General features: G+C 43.5%; 1 protein-coding gene across 7 annotated transcripts in view; it reads left to right on the top strand.

Moving 5' to 3' along the window:
• The window catches only part of LOC122561290 (A-type potassium channel modulatory protein KCNIP2), a 365,867-nt gene that overhangs the window by 275,537 nt on the left and 73,443 nt on the right, over positions 1-16,887 (top strand). The gene's annotated exons all lie outside the window — the stretch shown is intronic.

The raw sequence follows: 16,887 nt of genomic DNA, 5'->3' as shown, positions 1-16,887 counted from the left end.
GAACTAGGAGCAGGAGTAGGCCTTCTGGCCCTGCTCCACCAATCAATAAGATCATGGCTGATCTTTTCATGGCCTAAGCTCCATTTACCTGCCCTTTCACCACAGTAAGTGCTTTACTGTTCAAACAAATGTCTATCTTAGCTTTAAAAACATTTACTGAGGAAGCCTCAACCACTTGGGCAGGGAATTCCACAGATTCACAACCCTCTGGGTGAAGAATTTCCTTCTCAATTCAGTCCTAAATTTGCTCCCTTTCATCTTAAGGCTATGCCCTTTTGTCCTAGTTTCATCCACCAGTGGAAACATCCTCTCTACTTCTAGCGTATCTATTCCCTTCATAACTTTATATGTTTCTATAAGATTCCCCCACATTCTTCTAAATTCCAGTGAATATAATCCAATTCTACTCAATCTTTCCTCATAAGCCAACCCCCTCGACTCCGGAATCAACCCAGTGAACCTCCTCTGCACCCCTTCCAGTGCCAGTACATCCTTTCTCAAGTAAGGAGATCAAAACTACACGCAATACTCCAGCTGTGGCCTCACCAACACCCTATACAGCTGCAACGTAACCTCCTTGCTTTTAAACTCAATCCCTTGAGCAATGAAGAACAGGAGTCAGTCTGCTCTGGTAGAACCCAAGTTGAACATCAGTGATGAGGTTATTACAAAGCAAGTGCAGCAGATTCCATTGTTGATGACACCTTCCATCACTTTACTAATGACTGAGATTGGACTTGTTTATTTGTGGACAGCAGAAAGTTGGGCAGTTTTCTACATTGTCACGTGGTTGCCAGTTGTAGCTATGCTGGAACAACTAAATATGCAGCTACTGCTGGAGCACAACTTTTCAGGTCCATTGCCACGATGTAGTTTATGCAGCCAGTTTTTTTGCACAATGGCCTTCACTGTTTCTTGAAACCGTGATAGACAGAGGAGTTAAGGGAATTGGTGATGTGACAAACAGAACAGTGGAGCTGAGATCACAACCAGGTCATTAATGGTCATACTGACTGATGGAGCTTCGAAAGGCTCAAATGGTCCACTCCTCCTAATTTCTAATTCTATATCCAATGGGTAATTAATGAGCTCAGGATTAGGCTGAGATGAATCATCCAGCTCACCTTTCTTGTTGAAGATTGGTACAACTACTTCAGCGTTAACTTTTGCACTGATACACTGAGATCTCCTGTCATTAAGGTTGGGGATTATTGTGGAGCCTCCATCTCCATTGGGTCGTTTAATTGTCCGCCTATCAGTCATGACTGCAGAGCTTAGATCCGATCCGTTTTTGGTGGAATCTCTGTTTATCATTTGCTGCTTATGAGTTTTGTCATGCAGGCACTGTGGCACAGTGCAGCATGGTGGCTTAGTGGTTAGCCCTGGTGCTTCACAGCACCAGGGTCCCAGATTCGATTCCAGCCTCGGGCGACTGTCCATGTGGAGTTTGCACATTCTCCCAGTGTCTGTATGGGTTTCCTCCGGGTGCTCCGGTTTCCTCCTACAGTCCAAAGATGTGCAGGTTAGGTGAATTGGCCACGCTAAATTGCCCGCAGTGTTAGGTGCATTAGTCAGAGGGAAATGGGTCTAGATGGGTTACTCTTTGGAGGGTCGGTGTGGACTGGTTGGGCAGTAGGGCCTGTTTCCACACTGTAGGGAATCAAATCAAGTAGTCCTGTTTTGTAGCTTTATCAAAGGTTGACATCTCATTTTTTGGTATGCCTGATGCTGCTCCTGGCATGCCCTCGTGCACTCTTTACTGAAGCAGGATTGATGGTAATGGTACAGTGGGGAATATGCAGGCCATGAGGCTACAGATTGTAGCTGAATACAATTCTGCTGCTGCTGATGGTCCACAATGCCTCATGATGCTCAGTCTTGAGTTGCTGGATCTGTTCAAAGTCTATTGCATTGAACGTGGTGTTCGAGCCACACAACAGGATGGAAGGTATGCTCAATATGAGAACAAACGGAGCTGCATCAAGACATTATTTCAATGAGCTACATCACACTGCAGCACCCAAGAACTACAAAAAGCAGAAGAAAAATATCTATACAATGTTTTCAAGAAAAGCGGATACCCAATAAACACAATCCACTGATTCCTCAGAAACAAACCTAAACAAGCAGACACAACACAACCAAAAACTATAGCCACATTACCTTACATCAAAGACATATCAGAAATGACTTCCAGACTACTCAGACCCTTTGCCATCATGGTAGCCCTTAAACCTACCAACAGACTTCAACAGCGAGTTTTGAACCAAAATAATCCATTAGATACTACCAGCAAAACTAACATCATTTACAAGATACCATGCAACAACTGTAAAAAACACTACATTGGACAAACTAGCAGAAAACTTGCCACCAGGATACATGAACACCAACTGGTCACCAAAAGATATGACCCACTATCAATAGTTTCTATACGTACAGACAAAGAAGGACACCACTTTGACTGGGACAACACACTCACCCTGGTACAGGCAAAACAAAGACACGCATGAGAATTCTTAGAGGCACGGTGTACTAACCAGAACTCCATCAATAAACACATCAATTTAGATCCTATCTACCTTCCCTTGAAAAAAGAACAGGAAATGACATCACCCACCTTAAGAAACCAAGACCTATAAATAGAGAGGCGGGACATACCACAAGCAGTTCACCAGAGACTCTCACTGATGATGTTACCCAGTATGGTGACGAAACGTCTGAAAACAAACCTTCAAGCTCAGCAAGCTGACTTACATACCATCAACCTGAGCTGCAAATCTTCTCAAAAATCGCTAACAGAACTTAGTTTCCACAACCATTCTGCAGTGGTCACTCTTACCCACACTGTCATGGACAAATGCGTCTATGGTAGGTAGATTGGTGAGGATGAGGTCAAGTATGTTTTTGTCTCTCATTGGCTCCCACTACAGGCCACATTAACTGCTCCACCTTTCTGTGTTTGCAAAGTCGTATTCCAAAAAGACATTCATTCAAAACTGCAGCAAGGGACAACAGGACTCCAGAAAGTGAGGGTAAAAGCAGGAAACAGGAAGCTTAGAAAGCAAGGCTACATTTAGGATTTCTTTGCTCAGTTCAAGTTTGGATTTTCAGATAAATCTCTCTGTGTCCAGAGCAGTTTCAGAAATGCAGCAATCTGTTACTATCTGTCATTTCCTTTCTTCTTATGGTCAATTCGCTGACCCTTCAATTTGCCAGGGAAAAGCAGCCTTAAGATCAAAAGATTCCAGTTAGCATTAGTCACAAACTCAATTTATGAGGCACCTTTGTCCTATGAGGTTTATGAATGTATATTAATTTCTGTATCTTCATTTTATTGTTTATAATCCTGATATCAAATATTCCCAGGATATGGATAGCACAGTGTTAGCTATAAAGTAAATCTTCCTCCACACTGTCATTATTAAACTCTCCCATGTCAAGCAAACATGAGGTTAGGTATAGAGTAAAGCTCACTTCATTACGTCCCCATCAAACACTCCCAAGACAGGGACAACACAGAGTTAGATACAGAATAAAGCTGCCTCTATACTGTCCCCATCAAAAACTCCCAAGACAGGCACGACATGGAGTCAGATATAGAGTAACGTTCCCACTGTTATGTCCCCATAAAATGTTCCCAGGACAGGGACAGCACAGGGTTAGATACAGAGTAAAGCTCCCTCTATACTGTCCCTATCAAACCTGGCTGAATGGTGATTTTTCTATGATTGCGATTTCATATTCCATCTTCACTTTGCCTGGCAGAAGCTGGAATCATTCATCAATCAGTCAATACTCCTCTCAAATTGAAGGAGGCAGGCCTAATATAATGGATTTCAAATCATAGACAAAATGAATTTTATATAGGGTGAGATTAAAAGTCAATAAGTCAAGTAATAATTGAGTATTTAAATAAACATGGCTTTATCAATATATCAGTATTGTAAGGTACGATTTATGAAATGAATGCTGACAGACTCAAAAACAATTTCACACATCTTCATGTCTTTTGGTGATGCCAAATTTGAGTACCGCTGAGAAAAGACATATTTTTATGAGGGTCTTCACCTTGTACTCATCAGGACATTTCACAAGAATACCATTTCAAAGGGAAACCAGCATTTACCCAGTATACCACGAGGGACCACATCAAAAGCCTTGCTAAAATCTATATTGACCACATCAAACACATCACCTTATGAACACACTTGGTAACCTCCTCAAAAATGTAATCAAATTTGTCAAGCACTATCCCTGACTCTCCAGGAGCAGATATACTCTGTCCCTCAGAATTCTTTCCCCACCACCAACGATAGACTGACTGACCTGTAATTATCTAAACTATCTTTTAAATCATGGAATAAGGTTAGCAATCCTCCAGTCCCCTGGCACCTCATCTGTGGCTAGACAGGATTTGAAAATTACTGCCAAGGCTCTTTCTCTGACTCCCTCAACAGCCTGTGGGATACATTTCATCCGGACCAGCAGATTTATCCACTTTTAAAGGTGCTAAAGCACTAGTTCCTCCTTTCTGTCTGTTATTTGTTTTCCTGTAATTTGTCACAGCTTTCCACCCTGATGTCTGAACCTGGGTCATGTTTTTCCATTGTGAAGACTGATGCAAACTATTCATTAAGGACTGTGCCCATCTCTCCCAGTTCCTCTCACCAATTACCTCCCTGGTCCTGAAAGGGCCTTACACTTTCCTTTATTATTAATCTTGCTCTTGTATATATTTTTAAAAAACTTTTTGTGTTGCCTTTATTCTACCCACCAATACTTTCTCCTGCAGGCTCTTTGCTTTCCTAATTTGCTTTGTAAGTTTCTCCCTACGCATTTTACACTTCTCCAGGAACTGTGCCATATTGAGGAGAAAGTGAGGACTGCAGATGCTGGGGATCAGAGCTTAAATTCTCCTTCTGCATTTCCTTATGGCTAACCCTTCACACTATGGGCAATGTCGATTCTCCTTCTCCTTTGATGCTGCCTGACCTGCTGTGCTTTTCCAGCAACACATTTTTAAGCACTGTGCCATATTGAGTCCATGGGGTCTACCAGAAGCTTCTCTTTTTGTCTTAGTCCTAACCTTGATACCCCTTGGCATCCAAGGTTCTCTGGTCTTGGTCCCATCTTTGGTTTTACGGGAACTCAGTCGCCCTGTACTTTCACCATTTCCTCCTTGAATGCCCCCCCATTGCTCTGACACAGTTGAGCAGCTCTCAGTTCAGTTGAACCAAATTGTACCTTATCTTAGTAAAATTAGCATCTCCCCAGTTTAAAATTTTCAGTTCCACCCCATCCTTGTCTTTTTCCATAACTATTCTAAATCTAAAGCGGAATACAGGGTTAATGGTAGGGTTCTTAGTCAGGTGGAGGAACAGAGGGATCTTGGGGTCTATGTACATAGATCTTTGAAGGTTGCCACTCAGGTGGATAGAGTTTGTAAGAAGGCCTATGGAGTATTATCGTTCATTAGCAGAGGGATTGAATTCAAGAGTCGTGAAGTGATGTTGCAGCTGTACAGGACTTTGGTTAGGCCACAGTTGGAGTACTGTGTGCAGTTCAGGTCGCCTCACTTTAGGAAAGATGTGGAAGCTTTGGAGAGGGTGCAGAGAAGATTTACCAGGATGTTGCCTGGAATGGAGAGGAAGTCGTACGAGGATAGGTTGAGAGTTCTCGGCCTTTTCTCGTTGGAACGGCGAAGGATGAGGGGTGACTTGATAGAGGTTTATAAGATGATCAGAGGAATAGATAGAGTAGACAGTCAGAAACTTTTTCCCCGGGTACAACAGAGTGTTACAAGGGGACATAAATTTAAGGTGAAGGGTGGAAGGTATAGGGGAGATGTCAGGGGTGGGTTCTTTACCCAGAGAGTGGTGGGGGCATGGAATGCGCTGCCCGTGGGAGTGGTAGAGTCGGAATCATTGGCGACCTTTAAGCGGCATTTGGATAGGTACATGGATGGGTACTTAATCTAGGTTAGAAGTTCGGCACAACATCGTGGGCCGAAGGGCCTGTTCTGTGCTGTATTGTTCTATGTTCTATGTTCTAACTGAGTTACAGCCACAGCCTCCAAGATGTTCTCCTACAGATATGCCTTCCACCTGCCTGGTCTAATTTCCGGATATTTGGAATTAGGCCAGAAGGACCAAGTCCCAATTTGGCCTTTCTGCATAAAAAAGGATGCAACTTAAAATTTTGCTCCCTCTCTACCTAGAACAGTAAAATGACCCCAGTTAATAACTGCATACTTTAGGGTGGCACAGTGACTCAGTGGTTAGCTCTGCTGCCTTGCAGCACTAGGGACCCAGGTTCGATTCCAGCCTTGGGCAACTGTCTGTGTGGAGTTTGCACATTCTCCCTGTGTCTGCGTAGCTTTCATGTTGGTGCTTCAGTTTCTTCCCACAGTCCAAAGATGTGCAGGTTAAGTGGATGGGCCATGCTAAATTGTCCATAATGTGAAGGGTTAGCCATAAGGAAATGCGGGGTTATAGGGGTGGGTCTGGGTAGGATGCTCTCGTCGGAATTCCCTATCAACAGGAATGTTGAGGTGCCAATCCTGCCCATCATTCAGCCAAGTCTCATCCATAGCAATGATATCATACTTGCTATGTCTTATTTCCTATGATCCTTGCGATAAAATACATCTCATTTAGCCTTGCTTAACTCACTGTTTTCTTATCCAACCTATGTTCCCTCTGCCTTCCAGATTCACTTGCTCACATTTTAACTTCTGTTTCTACCTTCCCTTCTTTAAATTACATGTCGAGATCCCAGACCCCTATCAACCTCATTTAAATCCAGCCTAACATGAGCAAACACCCCCTCAAGGATGTTGATCTCGTTCCTGGTCAGATATAACCTGTCCAATTTGTACAGATCACCTCTCACAGGAACAGTTCCAATGTCTCAGGAACCCAAGCCCTTCCCTCCAACACCATCCCATCCAGCCACACCATCCCATGTTCTATCCATCTATTCCTACACTCACAATTGTGTAGCATTGGGAATAATTCTGAGGTTGCTACCTTTTGAAGTTCTGCTTTTCAATTTTCTGTCTAACTCCCTAAAGTCTGCTGGTAGGACCTCATTTCTGTTCCTTCCTGTATCATTGGACCCCACATGGACCACGACATATATGTCTTTATTCATCTTGCCCTTCAGAATGCTCTCAGCTGTCTGTGATATCCTTGACCCTGGCACCTGGGAGCAACATACCATCCTGGAGTCACATCTACAGCCACAGAAATGCCTGCCCATTCCTCTCACTAAAGAATGCCCTCTCACTGTTGACCTTCTGCGATTCATACCTTTCTCCCTCCCCACCTCACTGAGCACTCTCAGTGCCACAGCCTTGGTTCTGACTGGTTTCCACAGAGCAACCTTCACTCCCCAAGGTGGAGAAATGGTTTGCAAGTCAGATACACTCAGGGGTCCCCTGCTCCCGCCTAATTCTCTTTGACTGTTTGGTGGTTCCTCATTCCCCTATGCCTGCACCTCTTTAAGCGGTGGGATGACCACATCCTGAAATGTGTGATCCACCATCTTCTCAGCCTCATGAATGCACTGGAGCTGGTCAAACCCCAGAACCTGGGGCTGAAGGTCCTGCAGTTAGAGGCACCTCCTGCACAAATGGTCATGCGGATCACTAGGAGAGTTAGGGTTCCCCCGAAAACTGCAAAATGTGCAAATCACACGCCTCAGCACCCCAGACATATGCTAACTAAATAAAATATTATCCTGTTGTGTTTAGATAATTTTTGCTCCTACTTAAGTATAGACTTGAAACATCTTATATTTGCTTACATCAGACAAACAATCGAGACTCTATCAAGTGAAGAAATTTAGTTTTGATGTTCTAAGATATTAATTATTTATCTCTGTACAGTTTTTAAGATTTAAGTGCTTAAATCAATACCCAGTCACAAGAGAAATGCCCAACAATTATCTGTTCTCCTGCAAGCGTCACGTTTCGATTTTGTTGGCATAGGTTCCTGACACCAGTCTGTCTGCATCTGGGACCTCTCCGCTTGGTGTTTCTCACACTCGGTTCCCTGACCCCCAGTCTCCCCTTCCCTCAATCCACACTCTGCTCCCTGCTCTGGCTGCTCCTTTCATTCCTCTGCCACTTCTTCCAAGTCCCTCACAGCTCCACCACCAGTCTATCTTCCTCTAACAATAACACCCAAGTTATTGTATGCTTTATTAACTGCTGTTGTGCAATGTTTAATGGTTTACGTACAAATCACCCAGGTCACTCTGCTCTTGTATGCCCTTTGCAATAGAACCCTCTATTTTATACTGGCTCTCCATGTACTTTCTTCCAAAATACAGCACCTCACAGCTCTGCAGAACAAACGTTACCCTCCCACTCCACCGACTTGTCAAAGTACCTTTTGAAGTTCTGCACTGTCCCCCAGTCGACAATGCTTCCATCATTTGCAAATGCTGGAATTGCCCCAACACACCAAGATCTAGATCATGAATATAGATCAAAAAAAGCAAAGGTGACACTATCAACCACTGGCAAACTTGACTACAAACTTCCTGCAGCCTGAAAACTACCCATTGGTCATTACTCTGTTTCCTATCTCTCAGCCAGTTTTGCATCCACATTGTTTTAGTCTGTTTAATCCATGACCTATCACTATAATGATGGGCTTATGCCTGAAACATCGATCCTCCTGCTCCTCGGATGCTGCCTGACCTGCTGTGCTTTTCCAGCGCCACACTCTCAACTCTGATCTCCAGCATCTGCAGTCCTCTCTTTCCCCTATCACAATCCACACAAGTCTGTTGTATGGCACTGTAATAAATGCCTTTTGGAAATCCACATGGAGCACATTAGCAGCATCACTCTCAGCAATTCTCTCTGTTAACTCTTCAAAAAACTCATGTTGTTTTTTAAAAAATCTCCACATGTCACAGGATGAGCATTCCATGTGGGCAAACTCACCTGTCACATCATAGTTACTTCAGCTGAAGAAGAGAGATCTACAAAGTTAGATTGTGATCCACTCTCATTTTATTTCAAACTGCGCTCCCAAACAGCTTGCAGCTCCTGGTCTCCAGGCAGGCTAACAAAGGTAGAAAAAAGAAAGGGTCTCCTCACAAACCGCGCACCCCTGTACACACCAAACTTACATTAATCCACTCTGCCCCCACGAAGGTTCACAATAATTTATCATTGTGTTGTGTGGTACTGTGTGGTGCTAAATTGGATGGATTTTAAATAGATCTAACAACTCAAGACTGGGCATCCATGAGTCACTCTGGGACATCAGCAGCAGCAGCAGAAGAATTGTACTCCCTGGATACAATACAGAGTAAAGACAGTTTGGAGGAAGCTTGAGTCTGTTTGATGGGGACAAAATAGAGGAAGCTTAAGTCTGGAATTAACCCCATGCTGTACCTGTACTGGGAGTGTCGGATGGTAATAGGGACAAGAAAGTTTTACTCTGTATGCAAACACTTGCTGTACCTGACCTGGGAGTCATAGAGTCATGGAGATCGACAGCACAGAAAAGTGTCATTCAGCCCATCATATCCACACCAGTCAAAAACAACTATTTAACAATTCTAAGCCCATCTTCCAGCACTTGGGCCATTGCTTTGGCATCATAAGTGGACATCTAAATACATCTTAAACATTATAAGGATTTTTACCTCTACCACCCTTACAAGCACTGAGTTCCAGATTCCCGGAATTGGTGAAAAGGTTATTCCTCACATCCTCCCTAAACCTTCTGCCCCTTCCCTTAAATCTGTGTCCCTGATCATTGATCCCTTCAAGGTGAAATGTTTCGTCCTGTCTACCGTGTCTATGCCGTTCATACTTTTATGCATCTCAAACATGTTCTTTTTCAATTTCCTCTGCTCTAAGATGTGTCAATATCTCTTCAAAACTGAATCTCTCCAGCCCAGGCAACGTCCTGGTAAATCTGCTCTGCACTCTTTCCAGTGCAATCACATCCCTCCTATAATGTGAATTCCAGAACTACACACAGTATTCTAGCAGTGGTCTAACCAAAGTTTGGAATGTTAGATGGGGTTAATGTAGAAGAAGCTATACTTTGTATCTAACCCCGTGTTGTACCTGTCCTGGGAATGTTTGATAGGGACAGTGTAGGGGGGAACTTTACTCTGTATTTAAATCCATGCCGTATTTATCCTGGGAGTGTTTGATGGGGACAGTGTGTCTAACCTGGATTTACTCTGTGTCTAACCTCATGCTGTATCTATCCTGGGAGTTTTTGATGGGGACAGTGTCGAGGTAGATTTACTCTGTGTCTAACCCTGTGCTGAATTGTCCTGGGAGTGTTTGATGGGGATAGTGTCAAGGTAGATTTACTCTGTGTCTAACCCCATGCTGAATTGTCCTGGGAGTGTTTGATGGGGACAGTGTAGAGAGAGCTTTTCTCTGTATCTAACCCCATGTCGTAGTGCTCTGGATCTAAGACCTATTGCTCTCATTTAAAAGGCCAGGGCACTGGGTTGAATTTTTTGTGAGCTACACCTTTGAATCCATCCTTTTGGTTTTATCTCTGAAGGACCCAGAGTCCTAGAAACAATAGATTGTCCACAGAATTCTCACTTAGCAATGATGAATAATGTACAGCTCCTCGTACACCCTGCTCAGGGACATGTCAGTGATAAATAGCAGGTGAGTCTTTGGAAACCCCAGGCTAAACTCGATTACAAATGGAAAAGGCAATAAATAATTAAGTTTGGAGTTTGGCTATGAACCAGCTGCTGTGTTGTCTTCCAGACTCCGATATTTCTTGCTATTGACAAATTGTCACCAGCTGTGACTGCTTGGAATCCTCTGTTTTCTTTGGAACATGTCGTGATTCTGACAAACAGATTGTCCACCACTCTACTTAAACCTGCTGCCCTTTTCTCTTCACTGACTTGACTCCATAAAGTTCTCCCACATCCGGTTCTCCGAGGATATGGGGCACAGAAAGAGGCCACTTGGCCCATTTGGTTCATGCTAGTCTTAACGTTCCAATCAAGCCACTTGCTGGTTTTCCAGAGTGAAATCCGCCATCAGAAACCCTCTATTCTCTCGTTCATTTGCTTGTCCAATCTCTCCTCAAACACGTTGTTACTATTCACTTCAACCAGTCCCTGTGCGAGTGAGTTGGTTTCTTGGGGGCAAATTCATATTGATGGCCCCTAATTGTGTTATTCCCCATAAGAGGAATCATTTTCTCAGTGTCTCTCAAAATCTCTTGTAATCTTAAAAGCTCAATTAGGTCACTGCCCCCAGCTTCATTTCTTTTCATGAGGTAAGCCTGATGTAATTTTTAAAAAGTGGCCAATTCGGGATCATTCCTCTTTGATTGAAATTGATTCATGAGGTCACACTGTGGTAAACATTGCAAGGAATCTCTATGCAGCATGAAGTGATCTCTCTCCCAATCAAAACACATCCAGCTTTCACTTAAATGACTCCGTGAATTGCAGCTCACCATAAGGCTGCATATTCCACTATTCTCCAAGAACAGTCACCTCCTGATATCTAATCGTGACAGTATGAGATTTGTAAAATGTGATCCGAGTCCTTCCCAAACTGTGTGGTTGAAACAGAACGTTGACATTCACATAACCTGATTCCATCGTTATTTTATAAATGTCAATTAAATTGCTGCAATGTAGGCTTTTCTTAAGTAAATGTTTCCTGTTCTTTGAGACTACCTGGAGAAAGTGAGGACTGCAGATGCTGGAGATCAGAGTTGAAAAGTGTGGTCTAGGAAAAGCACAGCAGGTCAGGCAGCATGCTAGGAACGGGAGAGTCAACATTTCAGGCATAAGCTCTTCATCAGGAATGAGGGGGTCCCAAGGGAGCTGAGAGATAAATGGGAGAGGTCTGGGGCTGGGGGAAAGGTAGGTGGGAATACAATAGGTAGATGAAGTTTGGGGAGTGATGGTGAAAGATTGGAGAGGAGGGTGGAGCGGATAGGTGGGAAGGGAGATGGACAGATCAGACAGTTCAAGAGGGCAGTGACGATTGGAATGTTGGATTTGGGATGAGGTGTGGGAGGGCAAAGGAGGAAACTGGTGAAATCCGCATTGGTCCCGTGTGGTTGGAGGGTCCCAAGGCTGAAGATGAGGTGTTCTTCCTCCAGACATGGCTAGAGTTTGGCGGTGGAGGAGGGCCAGGACTTGCATGTCCTTGGCGGAGTGGGAGGGGGAGTTGAAGTGTTTAGCCCCAGGGTGGTGGGGTTAGTTGGTGCGTGTGTCACTTTGAGACTACTTGGTTAAGTATAGTGTTTGTAAACTGAATATTAACCAGGGACCGTCATTCTCTGCTCCCCTCATAAAAGTCCCAATGGCCCCCATTAGGCAGAAGTGCCTTTTATTTGTGACCAATAACCATAGCTTAGGGCTCTGTGTACAGCTGAAGAGAAACACATTCCTGGAATTCCCTCCCTAAGGGCATTATGGGCCAGCCCATAGCAGGTGGACTGCCGCGGTTCAAGAAGGCAACTCCCACCACCTTCTCAAGGGCAACTAGGGATGGGCAATAAATGCTGGCCTAGCCAGTGACGCCCACAGCTACAAAAAATGAATACTTTTTAAAAATGTTGACACAGATGTAGGTCAGCTGGGATATGGGTGTCACAAGTAAGGCCAACATTTGTTAAGCGTCCTTAAATTGCCTTTGAATTGAGTGTCTCTCTCAGCCATTCCAGAGGGTAGCTAAGAATTAACCATGTTGCTATGGAGTCCCATATAGTCAGACTGGCAAAGGACATCTTAAGAACTGTCCCCTAACTAGTATTAGTGAATCAGATGGATTTTTACCAAAATTGACAATGGTTTCACAGTCACCATCACTGAGACCCAGATTTATGAATTGAATTAAAATTAGTAGGTGGATGAGATTTGAACCCACCTCCCCAGGACTGTAGTCTAGACAATTCAGAACTACTAGAACCAATGATGTTACCACTACACCAGTATCTCCTCAGAACAAGTAGCACAACACTTTACTGAAGTGTAAGAGAAGACCAACCTGGCAGGTCCCAATTCCATCTGAGCTGATATTGCAGTGACATAACTCCTTAAGCAAATGCTCAGCAACTTTTCTCTGAGTATGTGTATAGATAATCCTTCAGTCTATCTCACAATAGGTTCACTCATCCCACAAATTGTTATTAACTCCTGAACTATTTACAGCTTCCCCCACAAACACTACATCCCCAATGTTGAATACTTCACCGATATGAATGAAGATTTGCTCCAGAATCATTAACTCGTTCTGGAGAGTAAGTAAAAGTTCCCAAAGCCACTGGGATTTACTATTCAACTATTATTTGCAGTTGGATAGTGACCTCTTGTGTAGTAAAACCTCACAAAGCTCTCCACAGGAATGTGAGTCAGACTGAATTGGACACCAAGCATATAGTAGGACAGGGAACCAAAAACCTTTTATTGACTTGTGGGATGTGAGTGTCACTGGATGGACCAGCATTTATTGCCCTGCCCTAGTTGCCCTTGAGATGGTGAACTATCTTCTTGAACCACTGTAGTCCATGTCCCAATGCCCTTAGGGAGGGTATACCAGGATTTTTACCCACTGACAGTGAAGGAACGGCAATATATTTCCAAGTCAAGATGGTGAGTGGCTTGGAGGGGAACTTGCAGGGGGTGGTGTTCCCATGTATCTGCTGCCCTTGTCCTTCTAGATGGAAGTGGCTGTGGTTTGGAAGGTGCTGTCTGAGGATCTTTGGTGACTTTCTGCAGTGCATCTTATAGATAGAACACACTGCTGCTACTGAGCATTGCTTGTGGAGGGAGTGGATGTGGTGCCAGTCAAGAGGGCTGTTTTGTCCTGGATGATGGCAAGCTCCTTGAATGTTGTTGGAGGTGCACCCATTCCAGGCAAATGGGAAGTATACTATCAACCTCATGACTTGGTCAAAGAGATGTCTTTTGAGGAGTATCTTGAGTGGGGAGAGAGAGCCAGAGAGGCTTATGGAAAAACTAAAATGTGCATTTATCCAGTGTTTTTTTTAAAACCACCAGATGTCTCAAACCAATTAACAGCTAATAAAGTACTTCAGTGTTGTAATGTAGAACAGTGTCACATACTCCAGAGACACAGTCTCCAACAGAGGGGAGATTAAAACTGGGGTGCTCAGGAATCGGAAAGGGGCTGCACATGGATCTAGGAGGATCTTATTAGGATTCTAAAATCGAGACATTGCCAGATCAGGGGCCAGTGTAGGTCCCACAGGTTTGTCCTCTCTTCCAGTTCAATAAAGTGTCTTGCTACTCACTCTAAGGAGACAATGGTGGTCATAGTAATATCATTGGTTCTGGTAGTCCCAATGGTCTAGACTACAGTCCTGGGAAGGTGAGCTCAACTCTCACCCACCCACTAATTTTAATTCAATTAATAAATCTGGGTCTCAGTAATGATGACTGTGAAACCATTGTCATTGGACAATGGTGTGAGGGACTATCCAGGCAGCAGAGGCTTAAATAAGATTATGTTTATGGAGTGTTGAAATTAGCAGTCCGACCAGGAAAGTACTGAAGTAGTCAAGCCTTAGGCGAAAGTCATGGTTAAAGGTTTCATTAGCAAATAAGCTGAGGCAGGGAAGGAGATGGCGAATATTACTGGTGAGGGAATAGGTGGTCAAAACTCCAACTTGAGGTGCAGTGTGGCACCATGTGTGTGAACAATCTGGTTCAGCTCAAGACTGAGAGAGTGGAGTTTGGGGCGTTGGGAGCTAAAGAGAATGGCTTTGACCTTCCAATGGGATTAGATTAATTTAGGATATCTGGTCAGCATGGATGAATTGGACCGAAGGGGCTGTTTCCAAGCTGCACATCTCTATGACTATAAATATTTAATGCAAAGAAATTTCCTCTCTTTGAATACTTGATCTTGAGAAAACAAATTTAGTGATAGTGAGAGGTGTCGAGATGGGTACGCTAGCCCTGAAAGTCCTCCATTTCTCTTTGACAGGCACACTGTCTGTAAACTTCCTGCTGAGAATGTTTTCTTTTCAGGCAGGAGAGCAGGCAGTGGCCTGGTTGATGTCGATTATTTTATCTTGAGCCGGTCTTCTCAGATCTGTTTGAAGGAGCTGGCTGGCAAACAAAAAATCATTGCAGCTACTTGTCTAGTTACTCTTCAATAGAATGAAACATGATTATTGCTGTCAAAGCTTTTTGTCTGGACAGTTCACAAGAAATACCAGCAGGAAAGGGAAACTACCATTTACACTATATGTAAGGAGAGTGCTGGTTGGTTGGCACGTGGCTCCAAGTATTGGAAGCATTGTCGTGAAGAAGACACCAGAGGTAGTTTGGGAATTCCCTCGGAAGTGGACTGCCTCAAAGACTGCTCATGTTCTGGTCTTTCAACCTCTCCCTTCCTGTGACTATCATCCCTTGGATTCATTAAACTGCCATCCAGCACCTATTCATAGAGACAACTCCTGCTTTTTCACAGACAGCTCGTTTCACCAGGCTGGAGCTGCCCCTGCATTTCTCTGAGCCTGAATGCTTCTCAGATTCGCAAAGCAAATGCTGCTTGTAAGCTTCCTTCACACCTGTTCTCAGCTGCACTGAAGTATTAATGGCATACAACTTATCCTGAGACCCCGCCTCTCCCAAGGATATTCCTGAGCCCTTACTTCTACAATTAGTTATACATCTTGGCTTTCAGACATTGCCTGAAGATTAATGGCTCCTAATGGCAGAAACTGTTCAGGATAAACACCTCTTTTCCCTCTTTCTGAGTTCCTGACTGACCAGGAATCCAAGGGGAGGAATGTTTTCCTTGGACTGTCTCTGTGCAACTAGTTGCTCAGTAGCCTTTAGCGACCTGTTGATATCTTACAACTTGTATATTTCATTGTGTCTAATCAGAATTTAATGTAACTAATATTTTGGAACAGTCAAGAATAGCAGCTGTTTGTACCCTTAATGTTACAACATTCACAGCTTGCTGGTTAGCACAATTCAAAATGGATACAACAACAAGATATCACTGTGTACATGTGCGTAAATGTCTGTCCAAACATGTTTATGTGTATGTCTGTCTCATGTGAGAGTGTTGACGTATGCTTGTAACTCTTTGTCATTTGTGAGTATCTGTCTATGTATTTTCCTGTATGTCTTATTTGAGTGTTGGTCTGTGTGTGTCCCTGTGTATGTGAGTAATTTTATTGTTTGTGAGTGTGTATTTATAATTGCGTGCTTGCTTGTGTGTGAACCTGAGGACAACAGCTGACTGAATAGAAGATTTGGAGAAAGATATTTCTGAGGGGTGTTGAAGGTGAGAATAAAGGGGTGAAGTTTGAGGAGATATCTGAAGGGGGATAGTGGGACAATATTAGTGCCAGGGGCTGAAGAAGAAAGTAAAACAGAAATTAAAACAAACCTTTGAGCACTGAAAGTGGAAAATTAAACCAGAATACTGCAGTGTGATGGTTAAAGGAAATGATGTTAGTGAGAAGGACAGATGGGATCAGTCTGAAACCAGGTAAACTCACTCAGTGCTGACGGAACTAAAAATAACATTGTTTCAAACTGAGGCAGCTATGTTGAAGGGAATTAGATTTCCCTTGAACCATATTTGGTATTAAGTGCACATGAAGGCTTGGAGATTTGATAATGTGCTCTAAATATTGTTCATTTTTGCTTCAAAAAAAAGGAACAGTATAATCCTAGTGTTTATATTGAGCTCTCTCTCTCTCCCAGTCTCAGTTACTGATCCCATTTATTGAGCTTGATCCTCAGCCACCAGGAGATAGCTCGTTCCACAATCAGAAAGATTATAGAAGGGTTATAAGGATAGTGCTGTCCAAAACTATAAGTCCAAGCCATGGTCATACTCACACCTCTGAGTCAGAATGATCC

This window comes from Chiloscyllium plagiosum, unplaced genomic scaffold (assembly GCF_037043375.1).
Source record: "Chiloscyllium plagiosum isolate Xiang-an unplaced genomic scaffold, Cpla_swu_hap1 HiC_scaffold_22, whole genome shotgun sequence".
Lineage (NCBI taxonomy): Eukaryota > Metazoa > Chordata > Chondrichthyes > Orectolobiformes > Hemiscylliidae > Chiloscyllium > Chiloscyllium plagiosum.
Note: the sequence above shows the minus strand (reverse complement) of the source record. Positions and strands in the feature narration are given on the sequence as shown.